Genomic DNA, 11,380 nt, shown 5'->3' with positions numbered 1-11,380 from the left:
GCCCGTCTGGAACCCAGTGTGACGGAAACTGCCGAACCGGGCGCGCTGGCCGTCCTCGGGAGTGACGGAAACAGCCGAACCGGCCCCGCTCGCCGCAGCCCGGAGGGACGGAAACTGCCGAGCTACTGCCCCTTCGCCGCCACAATGAGCGAAGGAAACGGCCGAGTGGCCGCCACCTTGTGTGACGGAGATTGCCGAGCTACCGCCACCTTGTGTGACGGAGATTCCCGAACCTTCCCCCACTCGCCGCCGCCGCCGCTGCTGCCGCCATGACTGACGGAAAGCGCCGAATCACCCTCCCCCCCCCCCTTTCGGCCGCCAGCAGGGGTGACGGAAATTGCCGAACCCAACTTCGGGCGGGAGCCGCCTTATATTGTCGGAGCAGCTTCGGCACAGCTGTCGGAAATGACCGAGAAGCCAGGTGCCGGAGGATTGCGGACCTGCCAACCTTTCCGATGCGGAAGGGATGGAGTTTCGGTCATTTCTTTTTTTCTAATCTGACCCATGCCCTTCGAAAGTAAAGGCGGCTCCCGATGGTTATAAAATGAGTTTTCCATCCCTGTCGTGTTCGCTAATCATACATTTTAGGCGTGTCGGTCTTCACATTTCCATATGTTATAAATGGGTTGTCACTAATTACATAAATCTTACACCTAGTATGATGTTGGCAGTTTTATGGGGTGTGATAGATGGTGCTTAAAAAGGCTCGCAGATTTGATAACTGCGCTATACCGAACATTTTCTCATTTAAAACACAGCAAATTATCTTCTGATAGTGAAATACTGGCATTGATAAAAACCCCTTTTCACCAACACTCCTCTCTCAAAGCTCTTTACAGCCAATTAAGTATTTTTGAAGTGTTGTAATGTAGGAAATGCCACAGCCAATTTGCACACAGCAAACTCCCATAGGATAGCAGTGTGATAACGACCAATGGGAAGAGAAGCACTGGAAGAGTCGGGAGTTGAGAAAAAGCTAGAGAGGGGTCGGGAGTTGAGCAGAAGCGCGAGAGGAGTCGGGAGTTGCAAAGGAGCGTATGGGGGAGGTCGGGAGGTGAAGAGAAGCTGGGAGAGCAGGGGTGACTGAGGGAGTTCAGTGAGGAAGGAAGGAGGTGATCCTTTGAGTACCGTGAGTACGGCCAGGTAAGCATTTACTACTTTTATTGCTTATAGCTTTTGAGGTCTTATTTTGTGGTTCATCGTTTGTAAGGGCTATATTCTGTAACAACGAGGAGCAGGGAAGAAGGGCCCGAGAGTAATTGATATTATTTGACATTAGATATCTTTCAAAAAGTTTAATTTAATTTAAAGGGGTAAGTCATGGCAGGAGAGCTCAAGGCCGTGGTGTGCTCATCCTGCTCTATGTGGGAAGCCGGGAACATTTCCAGTGCCCGGGGCCAGCATGCTTGTGGGAAGTGTCTCCAGCTGCAGCTCCTGGAAGCCTGGGTTTTGGAGTTGGAGTGGCGGCTGGGGACACTGTGGAGCATCTGCAAGGCGGAGAGTATCGTGGATAGCACATATAGAGAGGTAGTCACACCGCAGGCTAAGAGTCCACAGGCAGGAAGGGAATGGGTGACCACCAGGCAGAGCAAGGGGACTAGGCGGGCAGTGCAGGAACCTCCTGTGGCTATTCCCCTGCAAAACAGATATACCACTTTGGATACTGTTGAAGGGAATGGCTTCTCAGGGGAAAGTAGCAACAGCCACTGCACTGCGGTTGGCTCTGCTGCTCAGGAGAGGGAATGCGATAGCTATAGGGGATTCAATTGTAAGGGGAATAAATAGGTGTTTCTGTGGCCACAACGAGACTCCAGGGTGGTATGTTGCCTCTCTGGTGCTAGGGTCAAGGATGTCTCAGAGCAGCTACAGGACATTCTGAAGGGGGAGGTTGAACAGCCAGTGGTCGTGGTACACATTGGTACAAACGACATAGGTAAAAAAGGGATGAGGTCGTAAAAGCAGAATATAAGGAATTAGGAAGTAAGTTGAAAAGTAGGACCTCAAAGTTAGTGATCTCAGGATTACTACCAGTGCCACGTGCTAGTCAGAGTAGAAATAGCAGGATATATCAGATGAATACATGGCTGAATAGATGGTGTGAGGGGGAGGGTTTCAGATTCCTGGGACATTGGGATCGGTTCTGGGGGAGGTGGGACCAGTACAAACTAGACGGGTTACACCTGGGCAGGACTGGGACTGATATCCTAGGGGGAACATTTGCTAGAATGGTTGGGGAGGGTTAAAATTAAAATGGCAGGGGGATGGGAACCTATGCAAGGAGTCAGAGGAAGGGGAACCATAGACAAGAACAAAAGACAGTAAGCGGAATAAGAAAAGTGATAGGCAAGAGAAATCAAGGGCAAGAATCAAACAGGGCCTCAGTGAAAAATAGTGGGAACAGGACAAGTAATGTTAAAAAGACAAGCCTTAAGGCTTTGTGCCTTAACGCGAGGAGCATTCACAATAAAGTGGATGAATTAACCGCGCAAATAGATGTAAACGGGTCTGATATAGTTGGGATTACGGAGACATGGCTGCAGGATGACCAGGGATGGGAACTGAACATCCAGAGGTATTCAGTATTTATGAAGGACAGACAAAAAGGCAAAGGCGGTGGAGTTACATTGCTCGTTAAGGAGGAAATTAACGTAATAGTGAGGAAAGATATTAGCTCTGACGATGTGGAATCTGTATGGGTAGAGCTGAGAAACACTAAGGGGCAAAAACCATTAGTGGGGATTATATAGGGACCCCCAAACTGTAATGGTGATGTTGGGAATGGCATTAAACAGGGAAATTAGAGATGCATGTAATAAAGGAACATCTGTAATTAGGGGTGACTTTGATATGCATGTAGATTGGGCAAATCAAATTGGTAACAATACAATTGGGAACAATTTCTGGACCAATACGTTGAGGAACCGACTAGAGAACAGGCCACCCTAGACCAAGTATTGTGTAATGAGAAAGGAATAATTGGCATTCTAGTTGTACGAGGCCCCTTGGGGATGAGCGACCATAATATGATAGAATTCTTCATCAAGATGGAGAGTGACCAAGTTGATTCTGAGACTTGGGTCCTGAATCTTAATAAAGGAAACTACGATGGTATGAGGGGCGAGTTGGCTCTGATGGATTGGGAAACGTTACTTAAAGGGATGACGGTGGATGGCTAATGGCAAACATTCAAAGAGTGCATGGGTGAACTGCAACAATTGTTTATTCCTGTCTGGTGCAAAAGTAAAACAGGAGAGGTGGCCAAACCAAGGGAAATTAGAGATAGTATTAGATGCAAGGAAGAGGCACACAAATTGGCCAGAAAAAACAACAGACCTGAGGATTGGGAGCAGTTTAGAATTCAGCAAAGGAGGACCAAGGGATTAATTAAGAAGAGGAAAATAGAGTACGAGAGTAAGCTTGCAGGGAACATAAAAACTGACTGTAAAAGTTTCTATAGGTATGTGAAGGGAAAAAGATTGGTGAAGACAAATTTAGGTCCCTTACGGTCAGAAACAGGGGAATTTATAATGGGGAACAAGGAAATGGCTGACCAACTAAATACATACTTTGGTTCTGTCTTCACAAAGGAGGACACTAATAACATACCAGAAATGTTGGGAAGCACAAGGTTTAGTGAGAGGGAGGAACTGAAAGAAATCAGTATTAGTAGGGAAATGGTGTTGGGGAAATTGATGGGATTGAAGGCTGATAAATCCCCAGGGCCTGATAATCTACATCCCATAGTACTTAAGGAAGTGGCCCTAGAAATAGTGGATGCATTGGTGGTCATCTTCTGAGATTCTATGGACTCTGGAACAGTTCCTACAGATTGGAGGGTAGCTAATGTAACCCCACTATTTAAAAAGGGAGGTAGAGAGAAAACAGGGAATTATAGACCAGTCAGCCTGATGTCAGTAGTGGGGAAAATTCTAGAGTCCATTATAAAAGATTTGATAGCTGAGCATGTGAAAAACAGTGGCAGAATCGGATAGAGTCAGCATGGATTTATGAAAGGGAAATGATGCTTGACAAATCTACTGGAATTTTTCGAGGATGTAATGAGTAGAATTGATGAGGGGGAGCCAGTGAATGTGGTTTATTTGGACTTTCAGAAAGCTTTCGACAAAGACCCACATAAGAGATTGGAGTGTAAAATTAAAGCGCATGGGATTGGGGGTAGTGTATTGAGATGGATAGAAAACTGGTTGGCGGACAGAAAGCAAAGAGAAGGAATAAACGAGTCTTTTTCCGAATGACAGGCAGTGACTAATGGGGTACCACAGGGATCGGTGCTGGGACCCCAGCTATTTACAATATATATTAATGATTTAGATGAGGGAACTAAATGTAATGTCTCCAAATTTGCAGATGACACAAAGTTGGGTGGGAGGGTGAGCTGTGAGGAGGATGCAGAGATGCTTCAGTGTGATTTGGACAAGCTGAGTGGGTGGGCAAATGCATGGCAGATGCAGTATAATGTGGATAAATGTGAGGTTATCCACTTTGGTAGCAAAAACAGGAAGGCAGATTATTATCTGAATGGCTATAAATTGAGAGAGAGGAATGTGCAACGAGACCTGGGTATCCTTGTACACCAGTCGCTGAAGGTAAGCATGCAGGTGCAGCAGGCGGTAAAGAAGGCAAATGGTATGTTGGCCTTCATAGCCAGAGGATTCGAGTACAGGAACAAGGATGTCTTGCTGCAGTTGTACAGGGCCTTGGTGAGACCGCAACTGGAATATTATGTGCGGTTTTGGTCTCCTTACCTGAGGAAGGATGTTCTTGCTATAGCAGGAGAGCAGCAAAGGTTTACCCGGCTGATTCCTGGGATGGCGGGACTGACATATGAGGAGAGATTGAGTCGGTTAGGATTATATTCTCTGGAGTTCAGAAGAATGAGGGGGGATCTCATAGAAACCTATAAAATTCTAACAGGACTAGACAGGGTAGATGCAGGAAGGATGTTCCCAATGATGGGGGAGTCCAGAACCAGGGGTCACAATCTGAGGATACGGGGTTGACCATTTAGGACTGAGATGAGGAGAAATTTCCCTCACCCAGAGAGTGGTGAGCCTGTGGAATTCGTTACCACAGAAAGTAGTTGAGGCCAAAACATTGTATGTTTTCAAGAAGGAGTTAGATTTAGCTCTTGGGGCGAAAGGGATCAAAGGATATGGGGAGAAAGCAGGAGCAGGCTATTGAGTTGGATGATCAGCCATGATCATAATGAACGGCAGAGCAGGCTCGAAGGGCCGAATGGCCTACTCCTGCTCTTAGTTTCTATGTTTCTATGACCAGAGAGTCTGCTCTTAACAATGAAAGCAAAATACTGCAGATGCTGGAAACCTGAAATAAAAACAAAATTACTGGAAAAACTCAGCAGGTCTGGCAACAACTGTGGAGGGAGAAACAGAGTTAAACTTTCAAGTCCGTATGACTCTTCTTCAGAGCTAAAGAGTAGAAATGTGATGGATTTAATGTTTTTAATGATGTTGATTGAGGGATAAAACACCAAGGATAGCTCCAATACTCTTTGTAAAAATTCCATGAGATTTTTTTTACATCCACCCTCACCTCAGTCTAACATCTCATCTGAAAGACAGCACCTCTTGCACTGGAGTATGAAACTTGATTTTTGTACTTAAACCCTGGTGTATGACTTGAACCCAAAACCTTGTGCCTCAGAGATGAGTGCTACTAATTGAGCCAGAGCTGACACTCTGCTATTGATTCTTTTTCTGACTCATTGCCCTTTAGAAGTATTTCCTTGGATGTAAACAACAATGTGTACTTGTAAAACAAAAATAAAAATACCTGGAAAACCTCAGCAGGTCTGACAGCATCTGCGGAGAGGAACACAGTTAACATTTCGAGTCCGTATGACTCTTCAACAGAACTAAGGGAAAATATAAAAAAGGTGAAATATAAGCTGGTTTAAGGGGGGGGTGGTGGGACAGGTAGAGCTGGATAGAGGGCCAGTGATAGGTGGAGATTGCCAAAAGATGTCATAGGCAAAAGGACAAAGAGGTGTTGATGGCGGTGATATTATCTAAGTAATATGCTAATAGGTGACATTAAGGGTAGAAAGCAGGATGAGCAAGGTACAGATAGCCCTAGTGGGGGTGAGGTGGGGGGAAGGGATCGAAATAGGCTAAAAGGTAGAGATAAAACAATGGATGGAAATACATTTAAAAATAATAGGTGGGAAAAGAAAAAATCTATATAAATTATTGGAAAAAAGGGGGATCGGAAAGTGGGTGGGGATGGAGGAGAGAGTTCATGATCTAAAATTGTTGAACTCAATATTCAGTCCGGAAGGCTGTAAAGTGCCTAGTCGGAAGATAAGGTGCTGTTCCTCCAGTTTGCGTTGAGCTTCACTGGAACAATGCAGCAAGCCAAGGATTGACTTGTGGGCATGAGAGCAGGGTAGAGTGTTGAAATGGCAAGCGACAGGGAGGTCTGGGCCATGCTTGCGGACAGACCGAAGATATTCCGCAAAGCGGTCACCCAGTCTGCGTTTGGTCTCTCCAATGTAGAGGAGACCGCATTGGGAGCAGCGAATGCAGTAGACTAAATTGAGGGAAGTGCAAGTGAAATGCTGCTTCACTTTAAAGGAGTGTTTGGGCCCTTGGATGGTGAGGAGAGGGGAAGTAAAGGGGCAGGTGTTGCACCTTCTGCGGTTGCATGGGAAGGTGCAGTGGGAGGGGGTTGAGGTGTAGGGGGTGATGGAGGAGTGGACCAGGGTGTCCCAGAGGGAACGATCCCTGCAGAATGCTGCTGTTGGGATGAAGGGAAGATGTGTTTGGTGGTGGCATCATGCTGGAGTTGGCGGAAATGGCGGAGGATGATCCTTTGAATGCAGAGGCTGGTGAGGTGATAAGTGAGGACAAGGGGGACCCTATCATGGGTTCTGGGAGGGAGAGGAAGGTGTGAGGGCGGATGCGCGGGAGATGGGCCGGACACGGTTTCTTATTTAACCGAGGTTTTCCACCCACGGTGGTTGACAGGGCCCTCAACCGTGTCCGGCCCATCTCCCGCGCATCCGCCCTCACACCTTCCTCTCCCTCCCAGAACCATGATAGTTTTATCTCTACCTTTTAGCCTATTTCGATCCCTTCCCCCCACCTCACCCCCACTAGGGCTATCTGTACCTTGCTCATCCTGCTTTCCACCCTTAATGTCACCTATTAGCACATTCCTTAGATAATATCATCACCTTCAACACCTCTTTGTCCTTTTATCTGTGACATCTTTTGGCAATCTCCACTTATCAATGGCCCTCTATCCAGCTATACCTGTCCCACCCCCCCTTAAACCAGCTTATATTTCACCTCTTTTCTATTTTTCCTTAGTTCTGTTGAAGAGTCATACGGACTCAAAATGTTAACTGTGTTCCTCTCCGCAGATGCTGTCAGACCTGCTGAGTTTTTCCAGGTATTTTTATTTTTATTTTTGTTTTGGATTTCCAGCATCCACAATTTTTTGCTTTTATATCAATATGTACTTGTATATCCTTTAAGGTAATAAAACATCCCAAGGTGCTTCACAGAAGCATTATAAAGCAAAATTGGGCACCGAGCCATGTAAGGAGATATTAGGGCAGATGGCTAAAATATTGGGTAAAAAGGTAGATTAAATGATTTGTTATCTCCTGAGGTCAAAAGTCACTATATAAATCCAAGTTTTAAAAAAAATATACTCGTCACTATTCTCTGTCACAGGTCACAACACATTGTATTCTCAAAATTATGGTTACAACATTATTAATGCTTGTACTCGGTGTCACACATTAGGATAGCTATTAAATTGTATTATATGTACAATTGTATTGATTTTAATGTGTTAAAAAGGAACTCCCAATCTTAAAAAAACAATGAAATAAATATGAGAGATTGGCATGACTAAATCGCCATGGTCAATGTACATATAGGGAGCACTGCTTGTTAGCAAAACATGAACCTGTTTTGAAGAATTATCAGGTGAGCATTATAAACAAGTTGTATAGAACTATTTCCTGAGTAAACAATTCTCTGTTTACCATCCACAACCTAATAGACTTAATTCTGTGTAACATGAATGAAATTCATTCTTACCTTTAGCAACTCTAAACAATTATAGCCATTAATCAAACGTTGCTGCTGAAGCTGGTAGGAGTTGGCTTATCTTCAATGTCCAAATAAACACGGTGCTGGCTGTATCCCAATCTCAGGAAACAAGAATAATGCCCTATGTCCTCATACTTCAAACGCCTTAGAAGGCAGATTGAAATGCACTGATATCTATCAAGATAATTCTGAACGGGTCTCATGGGGGAAACCCTTCAAACTGATGGTTTCCGATGGGAGGGTAGGGGGAAAAAAGTGTTTTAATGCAGAAGGCATTGCTTTCGCTCCAATAAGCAAAGTCCCTGCCATGGAGAAATTAATAAGGTCCACAGAATTGGCTCCAACTGCATCACCCTTCCAAATATCCAGGAATTCTGGATGCATTATAAAGAGAAAGAATGCACATTGAGATGGATTGAGAAATAGCACTGCTATGGCCACTCAATCATTCATCAATTCATTCTTTTCTACAGAATGTCAGAGGCAGTGTCTTTGCTGGTCAATGGCCCAGTGACTGAAGAAATGGCACCACCCTGAGGCACTGCAACAGGTACATCTGGAGCATGGAAGACACTAAAGCACTGGCCATAGCTGCATATTTGTCATCATTCGTCCTTCGATATTGAAGAAGACTGCCAGAATATCATCTCATTTTCTACAATGAGTTCTCTGATGAGGGATGAGACCAGTTTGCGATGGAATGAGTGTCCACAGATTGAACAGTGGATCCCAAATTCTGAAGAGGGACTTCCTCGACTGGCATTTACTTTCAGAATCAACAATACAACAGACCTCACAGCAGGAAGTGCCTTCATGCATAGTGTATCACCATGTTTTCTTGTGGAAGTTGGTCCCACTTATGACTTAGCCCTGATTCAGACCTGCTTTTAAGTAGCCTTCATATCTCTTTACTTAATCACATAAAATCGCTTCCATAATTCTTCCTGCAGCATAAAAAATCTTCCTTGGCTCCTGTTCATCAGCACCACATGATCTGACCATCAAAAGTGTGCCTTCATGATTGGAGAATCAAAGCTCATCATGTCAGCTTTTTTTAAGGAATTCGGTATCAGGGATCTAGTCTTCACAGCTGATCTTCATTAGTCACCTCAGGCGATTTTGGCGAAAGTGATCCAGTCCCTTTATGTGGCATGACTATGTTTTGAACTGAGAATGACAAGAAAGGTTAGAGTCATAGAGGTCTACAGCACAGAAAAAGGCCATTCAGCCCATCGAGTCTGCGCCAGTCAGACAAGTACCTAACTATTCTAATCCCATTTTCCAGCACTAGGCCCATAGCCTTGTATGCCATGGCATCGCAAGTGCACATCCAAATACTTCTTAAATATTATGAGGGCTTCTGCCTCTACCACCCTTTCAGGCAGTGAGTTCCAGATTCCCACCACCCTCTGGGTGAAAAAATTCTTCCTCACATCCCTTCTAAACCTCCTGCCTCTTACCTTAAATCTATGCCCCCTGGTTATTGATCCCTCCACCAAGGGGAAAAGTTCCTTCCTGTCTACCCTATCTATGCCCCTCATAACTTTTGTCCCCCCTCAATCTCCTCTGCTCCAGGGAAAATAACCCCAGTCTATCCAATCTCTCCTCATAACTAAAACTCTCCAGCCCAGGCAACATCCTGGTAAATCTCCTCTACACTCTCTCTAGTGCAATCACATCTATCCTATAATGCGGATTCCAGAACTGCAAGCAATACTCTAGCTGTGGCCTAATCAGCATTTTATACAGTTCTAGCATAACCTCCCTGCTCCTATATTCTCTGCCTCGGCTAATAAAAGCAAATGTCCCATATGTCTTCTTAACCACCTTATCTACCTGTCCTGCTACCTTAAGGGACTGGTGGACATACACACCAAGGTCCCACAGATCCTTGGTACTTCCCAGGGTCTTACCATTCATCGTGTATTCCCATGCCTTGTTTGTCCTGCCCAAGTGCATCACCTCACACTTATCCGGATTAAATTCTATTTGCCACTGTTCAGTCTATCTGACCAGCCCGTCTATATCCTCCTGTGATCTAAGGCTATCCTCGTCACTATTTACCACCCCACCAATTTTCATGTCATCCGCGAACTTACTGATCAACCCTCCTACATTCAAGTCTAAATCATTTATATATACCACAAACAACAAGGGACCCAACACCGATCCCTGTGGGACCCCACTGGACACAGGCATCCAGTCACAAAAACACCCCTCGACCATCACCCTCTGCTTCCTGCCGCTCAGCTAATTCTGGATCTAATTTGCCAAATTGCCTTGGATCCCATGGGCTCTTACCTTCATTATCAGTCTCTCATTCGGGACCTTAACAAAAGCTTTGCTGAAGTCCAAGTAGACTACATCAAATGCATTGTCCTCATCTACACACATAGTCATCTCTTTGAAAAATTCAATCAAATTAGTCAGACATGACCTCCCCTTAACAAAACCATGTTGACTGTCCTTGATTAATCCCTGCCTCTCCAAGTGTAGATTAATTCTGTCCCTCAGAATTGCTTCCAATAGTTTCCCCACCACTGAGGTTAGACTGACTGGCCTGTAGTTCCCTCATTTATCCCTTCCTCCCTTCTTGAATAACGGTACCACATTGGCTGTCCTCCAGTCCTCTGGCACCTCTCCTGTGGCCAGAAAGATATTGAAAATTATTGCCAGTGCCCCTGCTATCTGCTCCCTTGCCTCACTCAGCAGCCTGGGATACTATTGTGGAAGGGAAAGAGAGGTTTGGAGCTAGAGGTGAGAGAGGAACCATATGTTAGACCATATCATTGTCATCAATACCTATCATTGTCATCGCTGACAGAACTCATTCTTCCCGCCTCCACATAACAGACAATTCCTTCTTTTCAGTACCCATCCTAGAACATCACAACGCATCAGACCTCTTTGGCCCAACATGACAATGCAAGCCCACATAACATGAATGAATAACTGTGCATAATATAAGTAATCCTTCCCTATATAACTATAATCTCTAAAATAGCACAAATTCCCCTTTATTACAAGCAACTCAAAAGTAAAATAAACCATTCAACTCTTTTCTCAAAGCTGCATCCTTTATTACCATGGAAACTATTTAATCTATCAATATTACTGACTAAAGTCTCCAAACAAATTATACAGGAAGATTTGCATGTTGAAGAGTACGTTCATCTGAGGGTGGTTAGATAGCGGCTACAGGCTATTAGTCTGAAGGAGACTGAAGCAATGCATCAGCAAGTTGCTGGCAGTCCATCAGTTAGACCATTGATCAC

The sequence above is a fragment of the Cetorhinus maximus genome, chromosome 16 (assembly GCF_964194155.1).
Source record: "Cetorhinus maximus chromosome 16, sCetMax3.hap1.1, whole genome shotgun sequence".
Taxonomy (NCBI): Eukaryota; Metazoa; Chordata; class Chondrichthyes; order Lamniformes; family Cetorhinidae; genus Cetorhinus; species Cetorhinus maximus.
The sequence above is the reverse complement of the archived record's forward strand: the minus strand, read 5'-3'. Positions refer to the sequence as shown.